This window comes from Dipodomys merriami, unplaced genomic scaffold, assembly GCF_024711535.1.
Source record: "Dipodomys merriami isolate MVZ:Mamm:240054 unplaced genomic scaffold, mDipMer1.0.p SCAF_138, whole genome shotgun sequence".
NCBI classification, from domain to species: Eukaryota; Metazoa; Chordata; class Mammalia; order Rodentia; family Heteromyidae; genus Dipodomys; species Dipodomys merriami.
This window is the reverse complement of record NW_027202693.1, coordinates 1,630,050-1,653,048: the sequence shown is the minus strand read 5'-3', so window position 1 is coordinate 1,653,048 and position 22,999 is coordinate 1,630,050.

The window sequence follows — 22,999 nt, the reverse complement described above, 5'->3', positions numbered from 1 at the left end:
TTTTTTTGTGTGTGGGAAATGGCGTCTGTAAGCCAGGATGGTTTCAATTGTGGATAATCAGAGAACTAATTACCGGCCTGGTGACACGGCCCTCACCAGCAGGTAATATAATTCACTGCTAAGTGGAGGGAAATGAGCCTCCTGTACTCAGGAGGAGGTGTGGAGAAGCTGCAGGCTTGCAACGGGCATTTGCACACATCCAGCCAGCCCTGCCCTCCTACCCTTCCCTTCCACCCTAGAAAATGTTTACTGGGGACCTGAGCCTCATGTCCCGCTGCCGTGTGAGCCATATCATTAGCAGAGAAGAAGGCGACCAAAGTTACAAAAGAAAAGCAAAGCCCAGTTGGCATGGAATCTAGGAAGACTTTCTGGAGGAGGTGGCATCTCAGAGATGCATACATGATGAGAAAAGATCCAGAGAGGCCTGAGAAAGAGGCGCACTTGGTGTCTGAGGACTGAAGCTGGCACAGGCAGGGAGGCGGGAAGCAGAAGAAGATCTGGGGCCAGCCAGACCTCTTGCGTTTAGGAGCCATAGTCGTGAGCTTGTGTATTACAGGGCGCTGAGAGACCCAAAGGCCTCAAGAAAGGGTCAGGTGAGACCAGACCGTTAGATGGGACCTCTGTAGCGCAAAGGAAAGAAGGGACCAGGAGGGCAGGGCGGGAGGGGGGCCTGCAGCAAGAGCAAGATGCCACCCCTCACCCCAAGGTGGAGCTGGGCCACTCACTTCCTCTGCCCAGCCACCTCGCCCACTCCAGTGGCTTCCGCGCCTTCTGCGCGCATGTGCAGAAGAGGTCTCTGACCTCTGTCCTGAAAGGCTCTTCATCTATAACAACTACTCGCCTTCTAGAAAACCTGCTACTTGGAAGGTGTTCTTGGGTTTGCTTCCGTTCCTCCCTGAGCCTTAAAACACCTTCCAAAATCCCTGGATGGATTCCGTCTCCCTCCCCCAAGAAAAAGCACGGGCTTGCACGCAGAGAAGACAGTTGGCAAACGCCTGGGCATTGTGGGCCTGTGGGCCCGTCCTGTCGGCAGCCAGGGCCCTGCCCTACCATGAATGCCCCTGCTCACCGCCCCAGAGCCACCAGCATGAGCCATGGAGCCACCAGCATGTTCCCAGGTAGCCACCGTCTCATCAGTTTGGGGGAAGGAGGAGGCAGGTTCTCACTGCATGGCCCAGGCTGGGCCTGGACCTCCAGTCCACTGTATCGGCCTCCTGAGTGTTGGGATTACAGGCATGTGTCACCATTTTAGTATTTATGGGGGCACTAAGGTTTGAACTCAGAGTCCTCTGCTTGTTAGACAGGTGTGCTCTAACACCTCAGCCACACCCCAAGCCTCCTTGTTTGTGTGTTCTTTTTTGTGTAGGGTATCATGCTTTTATTCCCAGATCACGATCCTCCTACCTTTGGCCTCCCGTGCAGCTGGTATTATAGACACGAACCAATGTGCATGGCTTGTTTATTGAAATGGAAGTCTAGCTCACTTTTTGTCCTTGAACTCAAGATCCTCCCACTGTCTAGGATTACAGCCAGAAGCCACCATGCCTGGGCTGGTCCTCATCCCTTTTCAGACAGACACGCTGCCTTTCCTAGAGCCAAATGAGGCCATAAAACAAAGACAAGAGCCAAGGAGGGAAGCAGAGGCTGTATTAGCCCAAGCCTGTGATGCCACATGGGCCCTGGGGAAGTCAGGCTCACCAGCCCTTCCTGATGGGGCCAGGGGAACACGAGTGCCCCCCCCCGTCTGTGGGAAGATCACCACGACTTCCTCTTGAGATTTACAGGAAGACTGAGCAAGTGTACACATGGCACCCCAGTGGGCACCTCTGGAGGTGGGAGCACGATGGGTGAACAGGTTTGGGCGAGTCAGGAGCCTCAGATCTCCAGGTAATGACAGCCCTGCCCTGCTGGCACAAAAAGCGCTTTCTCCCTCAACGGTGTACGTAGAGGATTTTAGTTCCTGCCTGGAGAGGGGATCTCTCTCTCTTTCTCTCTCTCTCTCTCTCTCTCTCTCTCTCTCTCTCTCTCTCTCTCTCTCTCTCTCTCTCTCTCTCTCTCTCTCTCTCTCTCTCTCTCTCTCTCTCGCTCACACGCACGCACGCACGCACACCTCGCTAGGCTGTTGAGTCCTCTGAGCCAGCAAGGCACAGGTTAGGGAAGCACAGTAGGACGTCTGGTGTCTGGGCACAGGGAGACGGTGACACGGCCCTGAGGATCATCTGAGTCCTGGGCAGGATCGCCCACACAGAGCCTGTTGTGTCCCCGCACAGCTTAAGAGTTACCAGAAGGTTTGCCTTCTGTACTTGCCACCTGTGTTTCCCAGACTTCTTCCAGAGACTTGAGTCTACTGTCCTTTTGGCCGGATTGGAGCTGATGGGAGACAGATGATGGACGTGCTAGTGAGTTTAGAGCCTGATCCTCACACGTTTGATGCAGCCAAGGACTGACCACAGGGCATTTGTGCATCCACCAGGCAGAATGTCTTGTAGCATTTCAAGCCTCCTTTTGTAAAACACTTAATGACAAGAGAAGGGGAGATGAGTTGTATACGCTTGCTGCGGCACCTCAAAATGTGAACTGGGGAGGGGGCACAGGGTGGCTCAAGTGTAATTACCGAAGACGGGGTGACACTGGAGTCAGGTGGGTCCCCATTTGCATAGGATGGGGATCCTTACACGAAGTCAGCACGAAGCTGGATGCTGGTGCTCACACTTGTAATCCAAGCAACTTGGGAAGCTGAGATGGGGTGGACCAAAATTCCCAGGCCCAACCCATTGCAGAAAAGTTGGCAAAACCACCTTCCAATCAAGACCTGGGCGTGGCAGTACATGCCTGTAATCCAGGCTGTGACAGGAACAAGCAGATCCCAGCCCAGGTGTATACCAGAGAAGGGGTGAGACCCACCTCAGAAAAAGCCAGTGCAAAAGAGGGCTGCAGGAATTCCAGCTCCCCGGCAGCATGCCGACGGCCCCACGTCCAGACCTCAGTTCTTGACAAACAAAGCGAGAGGACCGCATTTGACATGTGTTGAGGAAGAGGAGCACGGGGCAGGGGCCAGAGGTTGCTGTGGTAAGCAGTCATTATGATGGAATTACATGTCACATACACCTCCCACCAACAAGCAGCACATTGAATTCCTTCCGGGGGTCCTCCCCTCCCCTCCCCACCCCCAGGTCACCCGGGGCTCTTCACTGGAACAAGAACAAAGGAGGCTTTATACCTTTCCCATCTGCATCAGTGCCTCCTCGCGTCCACGTCAGCCTCTGCCAGCATCGCCAGCCTCATTCCCATCCTCTCACCTACCATCCCGTTCTAGACGCCCATCCGTGCCATCGCTTGTATCAGAATGTCAGTTTTCCTGGCCACAGAGCACTCTACTGTATGAATGGATCGCCTCTTGTTTTCTAGCCACCAGCTGATAGACGTTTGCGTGATTTCCACTCTGTGGGCTCTTGTGTGTAACTCTAGGAACATTTGTGACCATTGATTTGAGTATCTGCTCTGTGTGTGTGTGTGTCTGTGTGTCTGTCTGTGTGTGTATATCCTGGGTGGGGCTTGAACTCAAGCCTACTCAAGCCTTTTTGCTCAAGGCTAGTGGAGCCATAGCTCCACTTTCCGGCTTTTTAATTTTTTAAAACAATTTATTGGAGATAAGAGTCTCACAGACTTTCCTGCCTGAGCTGGCTTCAAACCTGGATCCTTCGATCTCAGCCTCCCAAGCAGCTAGGATTACAGGCATGAGCCACCATTGCCTGGCTTGAGTGTCTGCTTCTAATATCCCAAGGAATCCAAGTTTCCATTTGGTATGGCGATTCGGTGTTTAACTTCTCTGGGAACAGCTAGGTAATCTGAGCCATTCATCATTTTACCTGTATTTTTACATGAATCTCATTGTCTAGAATCCAAGCTCTGTTCATGTCTCAGCATCTAGAAGTTGGGCCTGCACACAGTGGTTCCCTATAAGCTTTGCAATGAATGAAACCAGTAGACCCAGCTAGCTGTCTGATGTGGCTAGCAAGGTTGAGAGTGTGTCTTCCACCTTCCCAGTGCCTTTGCTCGGAGTCCTTGTGCAAATCCAGGTTGGATGAAGGGTTCACGACTCTTAAACAGCATCTTCCCACAGGAAGAGTCTGGGGAGTGAGAAGAGGCTTCCAGAAACCTGAGTCTCAGAGGACTCCAAAGAGCAGCTCACAGGAGTGGACACAGTCCCCGAGGAATTGTTGTGACAAGCACCCCACTTGACTTCTGTGTCCACCCACCCACTCTGAGAAAGGACAGACTAGTTGCCCGAGTTGCCCAGAGGATGCCAATCTTCTGGTGTCTGCACCCACTCCCACGGCTCCAGGGCCAGAAGGATTGCTGAGCTTCATAGGAGCTCATGATACCCAAGGAAACTGATCACTTAGTCCACAGCTGCTCAGACGTGGAGCAGCTTACCCAGATGCTGCTCCAACAACCCAACGCTGGGCGTCTCTAAATAAGGTGTTTACTGACTTCTCCAGGGAGAACCTGGTGCCTCCTCACCTCCCCTCTTCCCACCTGGACACCCCCACGCCTCAAATGGAATTCCAGGACAGCTGCTTCCTCAAAGAGGCCATGGAGAGGGGAAAGATGTTTGGAAGTCCCTCCAAACGTGTTATCATCCCAGCTCTTCCATGAATTAGCTGTGTGACCCTGGGCAGATTGCTTTGCCTCTTTGAACCTGGCCTTCTTTTCCTTATAAAATGAGGAGAATCTCAAGCCGGGTGCTGACGCCTGTAATCCTAGCTACTCAGGAGGCTGAGATCTGAAGATCGTGGTTTGAAGCCAGCCTCGGAAAGGAAAGTCTTGTGAGACTCTTAAACTACTCAGAGAAAGCCCAAAGTAGCGCTATGGATCAAGTGGTAGAGCGCTAGCCATGCGCACAAAGAGTCTCAGGGATAGCACTCAAGCCCTGAGTTCAAGCCCCAGGACTGGAAAAAAAAAAAAGACCTGTTAGGAATCTGCAGAGTGACAGATCTCCGTTTCACTGTCCCGGAGCAGGCTATGAGCGATGATGGAGGACGGGCCAGAGGCCCAGTGGTGCTCGGACGTTTTCGGAGAGTCCTGGTAGCGATGTCCTGAGAGAAACATCTTCAGAACGGGGCCAACTGCATGTGTTTGGTGATAATCAAACACCACAAAGTAAACGTGTTCCCCCAGGCGTCTCTGAAAGACTACTAGCACAGACCGTTAAGGAAAAAGTGAAAAGAGCCGCGGCGTAATTCAGCACTCAATGCCAGGCTGACACGCTTTAATCTAGCTCTTAAATTTTTAATTATGTTAACCTAATTTTAGACATTAATGAGATGGTGGCGCGTGGGATTTATTTCCATGTCAGGTTGTTTTTTTTCCTTCCTTCTCTGTCAGTCAGTCCCTCAAGAAACATGGGACATGGCTCCCTGAGAACATGGGGCACCACCGCACTGCTGCAGTGGGACACCTTCTGGAAGCTTCTGCCTGGTCCACATGCAGAGGGGACGCAGCCTCTCAGGCCCCAGATCTGCAGCAGCAGGACTTTACTGTTTGTTTGTTTATTTATTTATTTAACATGTGTTCTCATCCTGGGGCTTGAACTCAGGGCCTTGGAGCTGTCCCTGAGATATTTTTTGCTCAAGGCCAGTGCTCTATCACAGCTCCACTTCTGGCTTTTTTTGTGGGGGAGGAGGTGGTGATTAATTAGAGAGTCTCATGGACTATCCTGCCCTGAGCTGGTCTCGAACCTCACTTCTCAGATATCAGCCTCCAGAGTAGCAATAATTACAGGCATGAACCCCTGGCACCCAGTTTCAACACTCTACATTTTGAGAAGTGCAATCTGCAAGGATCCTGCAGACCCTTGCTTGTTGGTTGAGATGGGGCCTTCCTTAACTTTTTTTTTCCTGGCCTCAGACTTCAATCCTCCCAGTCTGCCTCCTGAGTAGCTTAGGTTATAGGTCAGAGCCATCATGCCTGGCTTACTTTATTAAATTCACCCCCATGTCATAGCAGCTATGGTGGTGGGTTAGACCAAACATTTAGGGCCCCTCTGGTACCTGGGAAACCCTGAGTGGTGAGCTCTGGTTTCATTTCCCCAAGTCCTCTTGTTCCCCCTCCTTGCCCCTTGACCCTAGGCCCATTTGTGATCTTTGGTAGGGGTTGTCCTCAAGAGGATGCATCCAGGGCCCTTGGAGACACATAACAGGCAGAGACAGAAACTGACAGCAACGGATATAAATAGAAGGGGAAATTCAAAGTAAATGAATGCAGGGTTAGTTTACAAGGAAGGCAGCATGCAGGCTAGGTGTTGTATCAATTAAGACTCCATTTGCTTTTTTTTTGGCTGTTTTTTTGTTTTTGTATTTGGGTTTTGTTTTTGTTGTTGTTGTTGTTTGTCAGTCATGGAGCTTGAACTCAGGGCCTGGGTGCTGTGCCTGAGCTTTATCACTCAGGGCGAGCACTCTACCACTTTGATCCCCAGCTCCATTTCTGGTTTTCTGGTGGTTTAATCAGAGATAAGAGTCTCATAGACTTCCCTGCCCAGACTGGCTTTGAACCACGATCCTCAGATCTCAGCCTCCTGAGTAGCTGGGATGGCAGATGGTCAGCTACTGGCATCTGGTGGAGAGAACATTTGTAACTGGATACAGTCCTTCGGTAAAAGGACAGAAGTCACTCTGCCGTGGATTCTTCTCAAGCACTGCACCCACTACTTTCTCTGCTGGGGAGGGTGGGGGCGGCATTCCCGGGGTAAACCAGGGGCTGCTCCCTGGTACCCCCCTTCTACTCAGAAACAGGGCTGGGCAGGCGGCATCTGCTCGCCTCACACATCTACCCCTGTGCAGTTGTTGATAACAGGTTTACAAATTCACTACAAGAAAAATGTACTGTCATGTCCTGTTGGAAAGCTTGACATTAGTGGAGAAACTTGATCCCCTGAATCACAGGAGATAGGGCAGGGATTCAAATGGATATAAATGCCCATTGATAGTGGGAAGGTTGAATAAATGACACTTCATCTGTCTCATGGAACAGTGGGAAGCCATTATAGAAATGAGATAGCCCCCAAGTGCCATGAAAAGATCACCAAGAAATTCAACATTAATGTATATATATATATTTTAAAGAAGCAACTTGTATAACAACGCCTACACTCTGATCCTATGTGTGATAGGAAAAAATAATCTATGAGACTGGCACTGGTGGCTCACACCTGTAATCCTAGTTACTCGAGGCTGAGATCTGAGGATCGCAGTTCAAAGCCAACCTGGGCAGAAAAACCCATGAGACTCTTATTTCCAATTAACCACCACAAAACCAAAAGTGTCGCTGTAACTCAAAGTGATAGAGCACTAGCCTTGAACAGAAAAGCCCAGGGATAGCACCCAGGAATTCGAATCCCATGACTGAAGGAAAACAAGTCTATGAGCAAGATAAAGTACAGCAAACTGTATGCATGATTATCTCCAGGGAGCATGGGAGCCTAACAGGATTGAGAGTTCTCTGTTCACTTTTTGTATTCATAGTCTTCCTGTATTTTTCTGTTGGGTTCTTTTTTTCATGGAAAAATACATGTGGCATCTCCTTTGTGAACAACCAACAATGCACATTAGTGATTTGTGGAACTCTGGGGGTGGGGGGGGGGAAATTACTTAATTCACATACCTCCGGCCTCATCCCTCTCCTCTGCCACCACCTTGGAACCCCACACCGTACTTCTGTTCCCCCGGCCCCCGTGCACATGCATCTGTTTAAAACCACAGAGCAGTCAGAGATGACACTCTTCCCACAGCCCCATAGCACGGTGTATCCGTCAGGGGGGTGTGGATATGCTGCTGTAACAAATGACCTCGGTCCTCAGGATGCCTCCCTAGGAAAGCCCAGCTCTTTCTTGTTCATGCTTCTTTCATGGCAACGGCCCCACCGTCCATCTGGGAGGATGCCGGTCTCATTTCCCCAGCTGGGGCTCCTGGAGGCAGAGCGACTGGCAGGAATAGGACTGGATGTAGTGTGTGGTGGAATCATTCCCTCCTCCGTCCTGTGTCCCTTTCTTCCACCCTCAGATTCTGCCACAAGCAATACAGATGAAGAGGAAGCCACTCTCCGCATCCTCGACTGGGAAGGGGCTGGTAGGCAATGTGTTTAAGGCAGGGGTGGGGAAGAGCATAGGCAAAGGCCTCTGTGTGAGGAAAAAGCGATCAGCTCTTCAGAGAACAGCCGAGTGGAGCAGGGCCCCAGGAAGCCGGCCGAACAGCTGCCCTCCTGGGTCCTCATCAGGAAGGAAAAGACAAGGTGAGTGGCCTTGGCTAGCCCGCGGTGAGCCACCTGCCCCAGATTCTGCGTAGGTCCTATCTCTCGCTGTGTAGTTTTGCCCTGTTTTCCTGCTCTTTCCAATGGACTTTGAGAAAGGTGTGTCCAGCCCACAGCACACCCTACCCCCTGACGACCCCCTACCCGCAGTGGCTACTCCTGCAGCCGGGTCAGTGACTGGTGACTCAGCCGTGGCATGCACGGTTGACTGGTCGCCGGGGCACAGGGTGAGCCGCTCCGTGCCCCTTGGAACTTGGAGTTACACTTGGTTGTCCCTGCCAGTTCCTTCAAGGCACAGAACACGGGGAGAAGTGGGGTGAGACATGAGGGTCACATGCACCGCAGTTGTGCCTCTCTGTTCCAGGAAATACTTTTAACCTTGGCAGACATTAGATGGATTTGAGTCAGGTTCTCTGGCTCATAGCCCAGCCCTGTCTCCCCTTGAGAACCCATTTCCTTGGCCATTCCAAGAAACACCCAGTCAGTGCCCTGGCATGGTTGGATTTCAGGCTCTGAGTGGTAGACATGCCAAGATCATTCAGATAATCTGCAGAATTTTCTGCTTCTCTCAACTCTTCCCTGAGAAAATCCCCACGTGGATGTTTCCAGAACAAACCCCCAGGTCTGCATGCCCGCCCTTGCCTGTGGGTTTATCCATAGAATTCATCTCACCATGTTCTGCCCCTGAATCTCCTCATCTGTGGGCCTTGTGGGAGGTATTGTTGGATTAATCACTTGGGGGGATACAGGTCATGTGAACATTAAGGGCAGGGGAGAGCAAGTACCCTCTTAGAATATGCATTCTGGATGGATTTGTTGTGGCGCTAGTAATAAATACATAATATTAATTCATGTATGCCAGGTATTGTTTTCAGTGCTGTGAATGAATTCTATGACCCAGTTCTCCTGAACATCCTGCCATGTTTATCCCCTCCATTTTCAGAGGGAAAAACGAAGGCCCAGAAGGACTAAAGAGCCTTATCCCCAAAACAACCTCCTAGTGTTTGACACACAAGGTACCTGTGGGCTTCCAGAACCTTCCAGAACATTTCCGGAGCACACCACATTTGTTCTTATGCTCTGAGCCTCCCGGTCCCCACCGCTCACTCTGCAGCTGTGTTCCAGAGTTGTCTTGTGCTTCTGACCCTTGAGACGTTAGAAAGGCTCTTTCTTCATGACGTCTGCCACCACCTAGCCCTGCCTCTACCTCCCCATGCTTTCTGGATGTAGCAAAATGCCTGCATGGCACATGGGATGCTTGAACCAAGAGGAAAAGCACTCACCCAAGCAGATAGAAACAGTATACCAGGCTATTTCCTTGATGTCCATTTTGCCTTAATGGTCCTTAGGAAGCAATCACAATTCTTTCCCCCACTTTGCAGAGGAAAAGAGGATGAGGCTCCGCCAGGGGTGAATGCTAAAAAAAGCGCAGGGTCCAGTTAAAACTAGGAGTTAAAACTAAGGGTATTGCCATAAAAGTTAACCGGCGCAATAGTTATTGGGAGGCCGAGCTGTGTTCGTTCCAATACAGACTTTTGGAATGCCGTGGTTGTTCCCCATCTTCTAATGTCACAAGTGATATTCTTACCCCTAGGGGATATGAAGGAAAATGCTGGCCCGCCCATCACAGCTAAGCAGAGTAGGCTTGGGGGAGCAGGTAGAACACCACACAGGTGAGACATCCCCAAAAACAGTACTGGACAGCTTCAGGTGAAAGCAGGAATCACTGCCACTGTCCATAGGAAGGGTCCAGAGAAACGGGGCGCCATGCCTAGGGGGTGCTTTCTGATTTCGTCCCTGTGGCTCCACTGAACACAGAATACACATCCACCGAGCCGTGGCAGAGTTACTCACCAAAATATCCACCAAAAATGTATCACCTGCCCTTCATGTATCAGATAAGATGGAGGTCAGCCAAGACTGTGAGGAGATACAACACACCTAGAAGACCAAATTCAAGATGGCACCATTTGGGGGAGAGAAGGACAATCAAGGCCAAGGAACTGCAGCTGTCTCCACCTAGAAACTGAATGTTCGTGAAACAAACCCACACAAGCAAGCACTCCTATCTTTGAAGGAGGAGAAAACTGAGCGCAGAGAGGTAAATAAAGTCCTCAAGGTCACATAGCTAGTAAGGAATGGCACCGATCTTTAAGCTTCGGTCCAGATCCTTCTGCCTTTTGCAGACAACGCGTATCCCCTGTGCTACGAGGCTCTCAGCGCCGGGGCTGGCTGAGGGGACAGGGCAGAGGATGCAGAGGTCAGGGGACAGAAGCGCTGTCTAGGCTTCAGCTTGGTCCTTAGGTTCCTGTGGCTAAGTATGAGCTGGACTTTATTTTTTCACAAAGTCATAAATAGTTGATGTGTTGAGGCTGACCGCCTGGCTCTGTGGTGGGGTCTGTGTGGCCACAGGTCTCCTCTTAGGGTGAGGAGATGTGCTTTGAGCTTAAAGAAAATGTCTCAACCACAGAGCTGCTGACAGGAGTGTTCCGTTCCTCCACACAGCGAGTCGAGGTGAGCAGCGGGGAGGCAGGGAGTCCCGCATGCCCTCAGAAGACATCTCAAGGTTGAGACTGGAAGCAGGGCTCTATTCCAGACTCCTGGCCTTCTGGAGACCAGGAATAGATGCTATCAATGGCAGGCTCTGGTTATAAAAAAAGAAAGTGAATTCAGAGCCAGGCACTGGTGGCTCTTAACTTGTAATCCTAGCCATACTTTGGAAGATTATGAATTAAGGCCAGGCTAGGCAGAAAACGTTGCTGGACAACTCTATTGTCAAAATAACTAGGAAAAGAGCAAGGCTGGAGGCACGGCTTAAGTTGTAGAGCACCAGCCTAACAAATGGTGAGGGCTTGAATTCAAATCCCAGTACTGTCAACAAAACCGAACCAAAACAGAATCTAGGTTGCTACAAACTGGAAAGAAATCTATTAAGAGATATTCATCCACAGAGTTTTCAGAAAGGGGTGTGGTGTGCCCTAATGCCTGAAACTGGATGTCATTTTGAAAACACAAAACCACGTCACCTGAAATGCAATGGCATGTACCCCGAGTCAGAAAAGAAGAAAAGGCAACTTGACAGTGAGTGAGGACAGCCATGAGTCATAATACACCACCTCCACCACAAGCTGGAGGGAGCAGAGAACAGATTCCCCCAAGAGCCCCCAGATGGAACACAGGCCTGCAGATGCCCTGACCTTGATTTTCAGAAGGGTGAGAGAGCCACCGTCTGCTGTTTTCAGCCACCACAGTTGTGGTGGGGAGGAGAGCCAGGCTTTGAGGCTGTACCATAGACAGTCCCTAAACTGACTGCTCAGCACAAGGATCACCGTCCTCACTGTGGGCTCCATGGACCTTGTGATGCTAAAGGCTCAGACATTGTACCGGGACATCAGCTCCTCTGCTGCTGCCCCTGGAAGACGGGTGAAAATCATCACGATGGCTCATGGTGTGCCAGCTTCCGGCCTCAAGCTTTGAACAAGCAATCTGATTGGTGGAAATGAGGTCAAATGTTTCCACTGTAGCTGCAAGGGAGGCTGGGAAAGGCAGTGCATGGCTTCTATAATGAAATATATATGTATATATATATATATATATGCACATATATATACATATACAAAGACATACAAGGGGTTGGGAGACACTGCTAACTTTGTGGAGATATTCTATAGGTTTGGGGTTTGCTTGTAGGTGTCTGTGGCTGAGTTAGATCTGGTTTTCATTCTTTAATGAAGTCATAAATAGTTGATGGGCTGAGGCTGAACACCTGGTTAGTCTCCCCGGCTTCTCCCTCCAGTGTTACTTTTCCCCACTAGGAAGGTTCTGGGCAGTCGGGAAGAGGGAAGTGGTCCTCTAAGGGCAGCTGGCAGAAGATAGCTCCCTTCTGCTCCGTGGCTTCTCCTGCCAGTGGGAAGTAAGAGGAAATCTCATCTTCTCCAAGGACAAGGGCGCTATGCATCAGGTATCTGGTCCACATATCATACACTGTATGTCTTGCTTGTCCAGTTCCATTATTGTAACAGCTGTGTTTCGTTTCAGGGATTCCCCCCCCCCCAGAGTCACCTTTCCCATGTTGATGGTGTGGCTCCCCTGGGAAGGCTACCTGGAGACGCAGGCCCCATTCTGTACCACACTTGCTGCTGCTCCCAGGACTCCTGCTATACACTCTGTCCTCATTTCTAGAGAGCTCTTAGTACCTCCTCTGTTCTCTTCTTCCTGCACTACACTTTGCTTGAACCTTGCTTCACGTAGCTCTCATTGCTCACACGTCATCTCTTCCACAGGCTTTTCCTGACCACTGCCGCACCACCGCAGCCCCTTCCCGCCACCCACAGTCGCTGAGCTGACCGGTGACGCGTCTCGCGAGTCATTGGCTGGTACAAATTGTCGCATTCGCCAAACTTCTGCTGTGGCTCCTCCCCACTGCAACACTAGCTGCGTCTTTGTTTTGTCTGCTGCTTTTCTCATGCCTAGAATAACTCTTGGAAGGTGCTCAGCAAATATTAGTCGCATGCACGCATCATGCAGTCACTAGTAGTTTAGATGCTTTCCCCCGCTAGTGCTTGGGAAATGATTCTGTCTGGTATTCCCTCCCTCCCTCAGAACACTGAGCCCACAGAGGGCCCCTGGGAGCACCCTTGAGGAGGGAAGCATGGATGGGGAACATGTTTTGAGTCTTTTCTAGCTGAATGTTTGGATGGGAACTGCAGGCATCTATCTCATGGTAAGATTTTGTGTTGTGGTGCTTCCAGGTGTGGCTGGAGTTGTCCGCATGGACAGATAGCCTGTATGGCACTGTGCACATAGAATCATCCCAGAGAATAGAAATAAACAGCCATTAGCAGAACAGCTCCCTCATTCAAACAAGAACTGAGATGGACATTGATCTATCGCACAGATACACCGGGTGTGGCTTTGGCTGGGGACCCAGCCTAGTCCTCGTCTGTTCCTTGTGGCCCCGTGTCTGTGAGCTGGGGGTCTGTCCCTCGAGTAGCTTGGGGAATGCTGTGTGGATGAGAACGGGGGGTGCCCCCTGTTTTCTTTTAAGATTGCATGCCGATATCGCTGGTTCTCTTCTCTTCCTTTTGGTGGCAATGGAGCCTTCTCTGGGGGTTTATCAAGCTTGGTTGGACAGCATTGTAGAAGCTAGCCAGCCTGAGACAGCCAAGAGACAGCGTGTGAGTGGGGAGACAGCAGTCCTCATTGTCTGACTCGTGTATTTCCTTTCAGGTTAATATTTGTCCATATTGGAGGGGGCGTGCATGGGTATGCATCTGTATATTACAGTAACTCGATGTGGTCTGCTGTACTAGAGCATTTCATGCAGCACCCCCTCGCATCATATGGTAGGAGTCATCACCATCATACCCATTTTCTAGATGAAAGAAGGAAGAGCCTTTGTACCTCGGGGCACAAGGAGCCCCAGGAACCAGGTGGGACTTTCAACCTCTGCCTGTGGAGGAATGGAGGAGGGAAGATTTATCTAGTTATCCATCAGTGTTTTCTGCCGATTGCTTTGAGAATCCCAAGACAGCCGGCCGCAGGTCTCTCAAGCCTTTCTGGGCTCCCAGGTAGACTCTAGCAGGCCTCTGGGAAGCTGTATTCCAGCCTCCTGATTTATTAAGATCACAGCTTTGGTCGATGGCTGGCCAGTGTGAGCCGCATGCTGATGTGGCCTGGCCCTGGAAGGCAGCTCTGTCTGGGAAGCAGCTTTGCTTTCCTGTCTCAGTGATGGACAGTGCTGGGGCCCAGCCAGACAGTGCCAATCAATCCACAATTCCCGGGAGCTTGCTCTGAGCCAGGCAGTGTGCTAGGTGCTGGACACAGAGTGATGAGTGTGAGAGGTGTTCGATGGCAGACCGCTGGAGGAAGGGCTCCCCAGCGGCCTGACACCTTGGGTCAATGTGAATGGATGCAGCATCCTAGAGAAGTCCGGTGAACAGCAGAGGAAGACCCAGGCCTGCTGAACATGCCCTTGATCTGAATGTGGCACGAGAGGCAAAGGAAACGAAGCCAGGTAGGGCAAAGTCAGGAAAGTCCTCTCTGGAAATAATGTCTGACCTGAGACTGGGAATCCAAGCATGAGTAAATCATAGGGGAGATGTGTAACTTCTGAATTTGTAAGAGGCTCCTCGATGCCCAGGCTTTGCCCTAAAAGAAGCCTAGTGTGGCAGGAGGCTGGCAAACAGAGATCGGAGCCGTGTACCACCCGAATGTAACCAGGCTGCCTGTGCTCCAGCCTCAGTGGGGCATGATGCTGGGGAGATCGCAGTCTAAACCCAGCTAGGAGGAGCGATGCCGATCTTTCTTGAACTCATTGATACAAATTGTGGATCAAATTCCCCATAATCCTTCCTCAGTGACATGGAGTCACATGACTTGGCTCTGTTTCTCAACCCCAATGCCATGGACAATTCAGATGAGATCCCTTTGTCTCATGGGCAGCTGCACCGTGTGTGGAAGAATGAGTAACAGCATCCCCAGAATCTACCCCTTGGGTACCGGGGAATTCCCCCCACCTCGACTTTGTCCACCAAAAACGCCTGTGGTTGTCACATGTCCCCTAGGGGAGCTGCTGGGGACAGACAGTTGCCTCAGAGAGAAGTGCCTTGCTGTGGTTCACTTCCTATCCCCACTCCCTCCTTCCCTGATGTCTCTTTAGAAGAAGAGCAGGTGGCCCAGTGGCCACAAAGTACCTAGGAGGGAACTTGTGGAGTTGGGTTCATTGGAACAGAAATGACAGAATGTCAATTTCCCTCCTAACTGCATGTCACCGTCAGGAATCAAAGAAGCAATTGCAGCGAGCTAAATTGAATTTATTTCAGACCCACAAGGGTGGAGGGCACCCAGGCTTCTCTCCCTGGAGGGGGAAACTGCCTTTCTGATGATAGACACACAGTAAGTCCACAGCGAGCTGCGGCCTCCATGCCGCACACCCTCCCACACACCTGGCTTTTCCATGTCCACCCTCCTGCCTCACATCTAAGCTGGGAAGTGCGAGGAAAGGGCAGGAGCATGGCTCAAATGGTGCGGTCTTAGACATCAAGGTGTGAGGGCAAGTCCACTTACAATCAGTCCCTTTCTCAGGGTATGTTTTAGCAGTTTAGATAATAGCTTATGGATCAAGGCTCTGCCGGATAAGAATGTATGTAGCTTTGACATTAAAATTGCTATTTGTATTTTTTCCTGAGATGTGGCATTATAATGAAGGTAAACTTCTCTTTGGAAAAGATAGATATGATACCGAGATGAAAATGAGCACAGGTTAATAATAAAACTAGCGATAAATACACCCTTGCATGCTGCTGTTTGTTGAGGCAATAATTCCACGATGCCTGCCTTGTCAGAAACCTCCTACAAATCAGCAGAGGAGACTGCATCTTCCAGAGAAAAATAATCTCTCAAGGACAGAATATTCTCAAAGTTCTCAAGGAGACTGGGTATAGATCCCAGGTCTGACATTGACTGCTATGATCTGTTACTATTCACCTTAGAGTGGATGGGTGGATAGGTAGATGGGTGGATTGGTGGGTGCATGGGTAGATGGGTAGATGGATGATGGGTGAATTGGTGGATGGATGGGTAGATAGATAGATAATGGGTGGATGGATGGGTGGATGGATGGGTGGAGAGATGGATGGATGGGTGGGTGGGTGGGTGGATAGATGACAGATGGATGAATGTATGGATAGATGGATGGATGGGTAGATGAATGGAAGGTGGGTGGATCATTGATGGGTGGATGAGTAGGTGGGTGAGTGGATAGATGGATAGATGATAGATAGATGGTCAGTGGGTAGATGGATGATGAGTGGATGGGTGGATGGTTGGATGGGTGGATGGTTGAATGGGTGGATGGAAGATAGGTGGATGGATGGATTAGAAGATGATGGCTATAGCAATGAAATATAAACATATATATATATATTATATATATAAGCATTTATTTGCATTTTCCTGGTCATCCACCCCATTCATGTAATGATCCTTATTCTGTGTATATCTTTACACAAATCTGATCCCTTCCCTGAACAGTGGATCCAGTCTGGCTAAGAACACCACTGAGACTGATTCCAAGATCGATAGAGCCCATACTCTCCAATTCTAAAACTAGAGCAGACATTACCAGAGAGGCAACTTTCTTCTGCTTTGCTTCCATTTGGGAGGGTGAGCCTGGCTCTGCTCGGTGGCAAGTGGCAGCACCTGGGGAGATTCTGCCGCAGCAGTGAAGCCACCATAGAGGAAAACAGACTGAGGGAAGGAAAGAGTGGAGAACAGACAAAATAGGCTGAACATCCGAATTCTGCCATGCCTGACATGAACTCTTCAGGGGTGGTATTTTGAGTTCATACAAGATTTCCTACCTCTGTTTTTTTTTGCTCTCTTGTAATCAAATAATATAGATACTTAAGCTGGGGGGGTCTTTATTTCACAGTGTGTTGTGGAGGAGTGAAAAGGAATTGGGGAACAGCCCCCAACTGACCACCCTTTCCCAGGGTAACGCCCAGCCTGTGGGCCATCAATGACTTACCTAAAGGCCGCCAATTGAACAGCTCGAAAATTCCATAGGCTGCTTCCCAAATATGCCCAAATGGTTTGACTTCAGTGGACAATAAAATCCATCTCCACTGATTCTCCCCCGAAGCAGCGCTTGTGTGTGAGACCGCTCATGGTTGTCGCTGATGGATGGCATCCTTCCAGGGTCTTTCAGAGGCCAGGAAGAATCCTCTCACTCATTGTGTGATCAGCGGGGCACAGTGCTTGGCACAGAGGAGGGGTTCTGTGTTGGGTGGATAGTTAACACGTGAAAGTGGGGAGGGGCAGTACTGGGGTTTGAACTCAAGAGCCCGGGGCTTGTTCTAGCCTTGTCTCACTTCCCACTTCCAGTTTGTGCATGAACCCTACTTTAGGCTCCCCTTTGTTAATTGGCATGTAGGCATGCTCCACCATACCCAACTTCCCTCCCCTGTCTCAGCTTTCTAAGCAATCAGACCTAAGTAACAGACCTGAATCACCAGCACCCACCTGAGAATGGCTACAACCTGTTCATAACTTCCATCCCTACCTGCTCACTTGCGCAGAGCACAAACTTAAGAGGTAATTGCATCCTGAAGCCATCACAAAACAATCACACAGAGTCAAAATGCCCCCCTTGGAATCTCTCCTGAATCTCCCATGCTATGAGGGAGCAAACGGATTCTCATTTTGCCCATCACAGAGAGAGTTCTTTACCCTGTGTGGGTTGAGCACCTGAAGTGGAAGGGGTGGTGGAGAGTGAAAGCAGCAGTATGGCATGTGACCTGGAAGATGCTCATGGCACATCAGGAACAGGAACCAGTGGAGATGGGTCAGATCAGACCTTCCACCCCTGCTTCCTATGCTCCAGTAGGAATAGAGGCTAGAAAAATCTGTGCAACTGAGGGGCTTCTCTTCCCCTTCCCTAGCTCCTGGTCCTGGTCCCTCATCCTCCCTCTTTCCTTCCCTCCCTTCCCTCCCTCATTCTTCCTCATCCACTTCTTGGAGTATGGTTTAGATAACTGGAATATGCTTTTAATACAGCTGTATTGTATTCCTAAACCATCAATGGGTTTAATGAATGTCCCCACCCCCCATAAATTCACACAATGGAGCTGTCCCTCTGTCCCTTGATGTCAGGTCATCCCATGACTGATAGAAAGGTTTTTCTTATCTTTCTTCTTCCCATATTCAGATGGTTCTAAGGAAGCAGATCAGAGGAGAATGTTTCCAGAGAGGTTCCCCTTCGATTCTAAAACCACAATGGTTCATTCTTTTTTCATCCCAATAAAGTCCCTGCTGTTACCGCAGGATATGATGGCTGGAAATTCCTATACACTCAAGGGCTTCCCGGTGCCCCCTCCCCTCTGCTTTCCTCCCCACCCCTCCTCTCCTGTCCCTCATCTTCTTTTCATTTTGCAGCACAACGAAGTTTCACAAGGAAGTATTTTATAGCAAAATCCATGTCTGGGCATTTATTCCAGCCTTTTGTCATAAATTATGGCAACAGGGAACCAGTCTCTTGCTTGACAATTCCAAATATTTCAACAAGGTGATTGCAATAAAGTCAGCAAACTGCCTTGCACTGGTGTAGGATTTGCAAACCTGCATGTGCCGGCTCAGGTAGGGAGGAGACTGACGGATAAAGGCCGCCTTTGATGAGAAAGCAGAGCTGCGCTCTGGAAGGGAAAGCAGGCTCTTTATTCTCCCCACAAATCCATGCCCAGAGCAGCATCAGTGGGCCCTGTGAACAGACAGTCCTGCAGACAGAACAGTTTCACAAAGGAAAAATGACCTCACTCGCCTTGATTCATCTTTGCACTTCATATAATGACCTTTAACATTGAGTTGTTGCAAATTGGATAAAGTTTTTTTTAAAAAAAAATCAAATAAGAAAGCTTCAAAATGATAATAAGGGATTGTCTAAATGCCTGGTAACCAGGACTGGGCTGTTTCTGGCCTATGATGCAAAACAAAGGAGAAGCCAAGAAGAAGAATATTGGCTCACCAGAAGGAAGAATCACTCTGAAGATCCATTTGTATCCTGGATGAATCTCTGTGGCCTTGTCCAGCCTTAGAGTCAGGGCTCCAAGGAGGTGACCAAGAAGCCCATGGCTCACCACAGCATCTCAGGAGGTTCTCTGGTCCCTTTTCAGATCTGCCTCGCTTCTCCTCAAACCAACGCTCAGTTGTTCTCCAAGAGAATGCTCATCCTTCATTGCTCTCAGTATTGATGAGACTATCGATCAGACATTCTGCCTTCTCCTGGCCTGGAATGTTAAATAAATCCACTTGAGCCAATCAGAAGCCCTGAGTGGACCGATGGCCAGGGCAGCACACAGTTGGATCTGATTTCTTCCGCCTGCCATTTGGGTCCCAAGTGCTTTGAGTCCCGTTCGTGCTGGAGCATCAGGGTGTGTGTGCTGGGGGGATGTTCTGTGCTGAACCTCGGTTTCTGGTTGTTCCCATGCACATATCCTTAGGGAGTTGATTTTTCATTTAAACAAGCCAAGTTAATGGCTAACAAGAGACAAGAGATACAAGTTGCTAATGCTTTACTGCTGGCTCCAAGTGAGTCAGATGGGACATGCCATGATTTGGGTCTGTGTGTTGAAGGCCTGGTGCCCATAGGTGGCGCTGTTGTGTGATACTGTGAACTTTGGGGAGGCGGAGCCTGATGAGAGGCTCATAGGTCATGGGAGGGGGGAATCTCAAAGTCTCTTCCTCTTGATGCTTCTTATCTTCTTATCAAGTTCCTCTGCTGATGTGATATGCTTCCTAGAGCCCCAAAGCAATGGGGACACTTTCATATTGGATGAGAAGCTCCTGAAGGCCAAAGCAAACCAACTTTTCTCTTCATATGTTCTCTTCATATGTCAGACAGATAGGTCACTATAATAATGTGAGGCTGGCTCATATGGAAGATTCTCAGAAATGCAGGCTCTTGGGCTCCACCTTAGATCACCGACTCAGAATACTTGGCATTTGGTGAGATTTAGTGAGATCTGAATCCGCATCCTTGTTGGAGGTACTGGGGTTTGAACTCCACATGTAATTCAAGCCAGCTGCCACATTGGCCAGGCCCCTACACCTTAGCTTTTTTTTTTTGGTCTTTAGTAGCATTTTTACCTGGGGGCTGCCGCAGAGGGCAGGCCTCCTGCCCACCCTCACACATAACTGGGATAATAGGCTCACACCACCATGCCCAGCATGTTTGTTGTGATAGGGGTTTCACTAACTTCTTACCTGAGCTGGCCTTGAACCATGATCCTCCCAATCTTCACTTCCCAAATAAGTGGGATTACAATCATGTGTCACTAATCAGGTCCTCAGAATCTGCATTTTTCACAAGGGTTCCCGGATGGTTGGTGTGCATGCTTAAGGACCAGAATTGCCAGTCTAACAGAGGCCTGTTTGGGCTCTGGATTGGGCAGAGCTGTGCTTTTTAATCATGGGAGAGTCATACCTCTTTTCTAGGTCCTCATTTCTCCACTTCCTAAATGAGGGGTCTTTTCTGCTTCCCTCAGCACTTACTGACATGCCACTAGCTGGAGATATATGCATAACACATGGGGAGGGACCCTCAGCCCGCAGCCACCTGGCCAAGGAGAAAAAGATGGAAGCAAACATTTGCCACCAGCCCACCACTGTGTTCTGGTTTACTATAATGGAATGACTCCATCTGGATTTTAACCATATCAACTTTTTCTTTTTTGGTGTGCTAGTATTTGAACTCGGTGCCTTGAGCTTGCTAGGCTGGTACTCCATTACTTCAGTAACACTGCCCTCCCTGGCTTCTGCTGGTTATTTTGGAGGTGGAATCTCTCAAACTTTTTTTTTTTTTTTTTTTGCAAGAGCTGGCTTTGAATGGTGATCCTCCATCCCTCGGCCTCCCAAGTAGCTATGATGATCAATATAAGCCACAGGTTGAGGCTAAGCATTGCTTTTTTTTTTTTTTTTTTTTTAACAAACCTATGTCTAAATAAACCACGGAGCACTTGCTTGTAATAAATAATCGGTGAGTATTAGCTGCTATTAGCCTTGTTTTAGGCACCATGATTGAGGTGTGTGTTGGTTTACATTTCCTTGACCAGGCCTGAGCCTAACATGGGGGTCTGGATTTCTTGATTTCTTTCTCTGGCCCATTCAGTACCATCACTGCCCCAGCTTTACTGATGGAGAGAGGCTGGCCCGTCCAGCTTCCAGTGACAGTACAGGCCTCTGCCTGGGGTTGGCTCCGTGACAGCCTGCTTGCCTGTCATGCCTAAGGCCCTGGTTCCATTGCCAGCACCAGAGAGGATAGCTAGCGTGGAGAGCGACCGGCTCTCCTCTCGGGAGAAGCACCCACAGGAGGAAACATGTCCCATGGTTGAACCTGTGGCGAACTCTGTCAGGCGAGAGAGCTGTGGGGGCAGCAGGGGGATGGACAGCCACATGGAAGAGCAGCCGGGGTGAGAGCTGTGGGTGGGAAGTCATGGTGACTGTACAAATGCCCTGTTCTCCCAACCACGTCTTTAACCATCCCTCGGCCCTGTCTGACAACCTTGGCTTGCAGGATGAGTCTCAAAAATGGTCCCTCGACCTGCTCCCCACCCTGACTCCAGCGGGGAGGTCATGCGAGAGATTGTGGCCTCCTATCTGGAAAATAAGAGAAAATCGGAGAAAATAGAGGCAACGGCTAACGCTGTAACCTGTCCCCGGAGGCCTCACTGACATAAATGGTGTCACTCACAGCCAGTCCTGAGCACCTGTGATTGCCAGCTCGAAACAGTTATCCCTGCCCGTGTGCCACGAGCTGCCAGAAGCAGATTCCAGGCGCCACTCTTGCTTTAGGCTCAGAGCTCCCCCCTCCCTCCCACCCTTCCCAGACCCTGACGCCTGCACCGCTCTCAACATGGCGGCCGGCACTCAAATGTCTAGACCACTCAAGCCCCCTCCTTCCATTAGAGGATGCTGGGCGCTAAGTTCCACTGTCATGGGAACCTTTGTGCCCTTCGAATTCCCGTAGCTAAAGTTTTACCTCTGGGAGTTTGGCTGCACTTTTTATTTTTTGTTGGTCATGAGGCCTGAACCCTGGGCCTGGGCACTGTCCCTCAGCTCTACCACCTGAGCCACAGCACTACTTCCAGCCTTTTCTGCTTATGTGGTGCTGAGGAATCAAACCCAGGGCCTCATGCATGCAAGGCAAGCACTCTACCACTGAGCCACCTTCCCAGCCCTGGTATGCTTTTTTTCAAAAATCTATGTGTTGTTATTAACTCTTGTCAGTTGGCTGCCCACAGGGGTTTGTGTGGATGTGTGTGCACACTCAAACTGTGCTGTGAGCAGACCAACCCCTGTCACTGAGCCTCTCCCACAGCAACCTCAGCCAGCCTCACCGTTCCACACCCACGTGTATGCACGTCCACACATACGCATTAGACCTTCTGACCCTGTTCACTCTCCTTCGCCCTCTCCCTTCGCCATTCTCCTGCTGCGTGCTCCTGTCCTTTCTTTGAAGTGCAGGTCAGTTGTTCACAGGCATCTCACCGTGTTTCAGCCACGCACACACAGCGCTGCAATCCAAAGGACCCCTCACTTCCTCTCACTCCTCCATCCCGGGCCCCCACCCCGCAGCCGCCTCCCCTGAGCTCAGCTCTGTCTTCTTCAGTCACACGTACAACGCATTCTGGTGCTGTTCCCTCTCTAACGTCCCGGTGTCACCTCTTCTAGAGTTTCCTGAGCTACACGATCAGAACAATCATTGTCTCCACTCCCCTCCTGCCCTGAGTCCCTGCATTGGCACCACTTCATTCCCATCTGTGTGCAGTGGGTCTTCCATCTCCCTCGCCGCTGTTCTGGTCTGTCTCACTCACGGCCTATGTGTGGCTTCTGTGTGGCTTGAGTGTTGAAACTTAATCCTCTTTGTGTGGTGTTAAGAACCTTAATCAGACTAAGATTGAGGGTCCTTGGGAGGTGAATAATGGTGACAGAGAGAGAGAGAGGAGAACCAAAACACATAACCTCCCCATCTCCCGTCCTGTGATGCCTCAAGTCACCTAAGGATTCTGCCAGCAAGATCCCCTTTAGATAGTCTAAACTTTGATCCAGAAGACAAACTCTGCATTTTCAAACCATCCCACCTCAAATAATTGGTTATAAAAGCCCGATTGGTATACCCCCTCATATTTGAAGTACT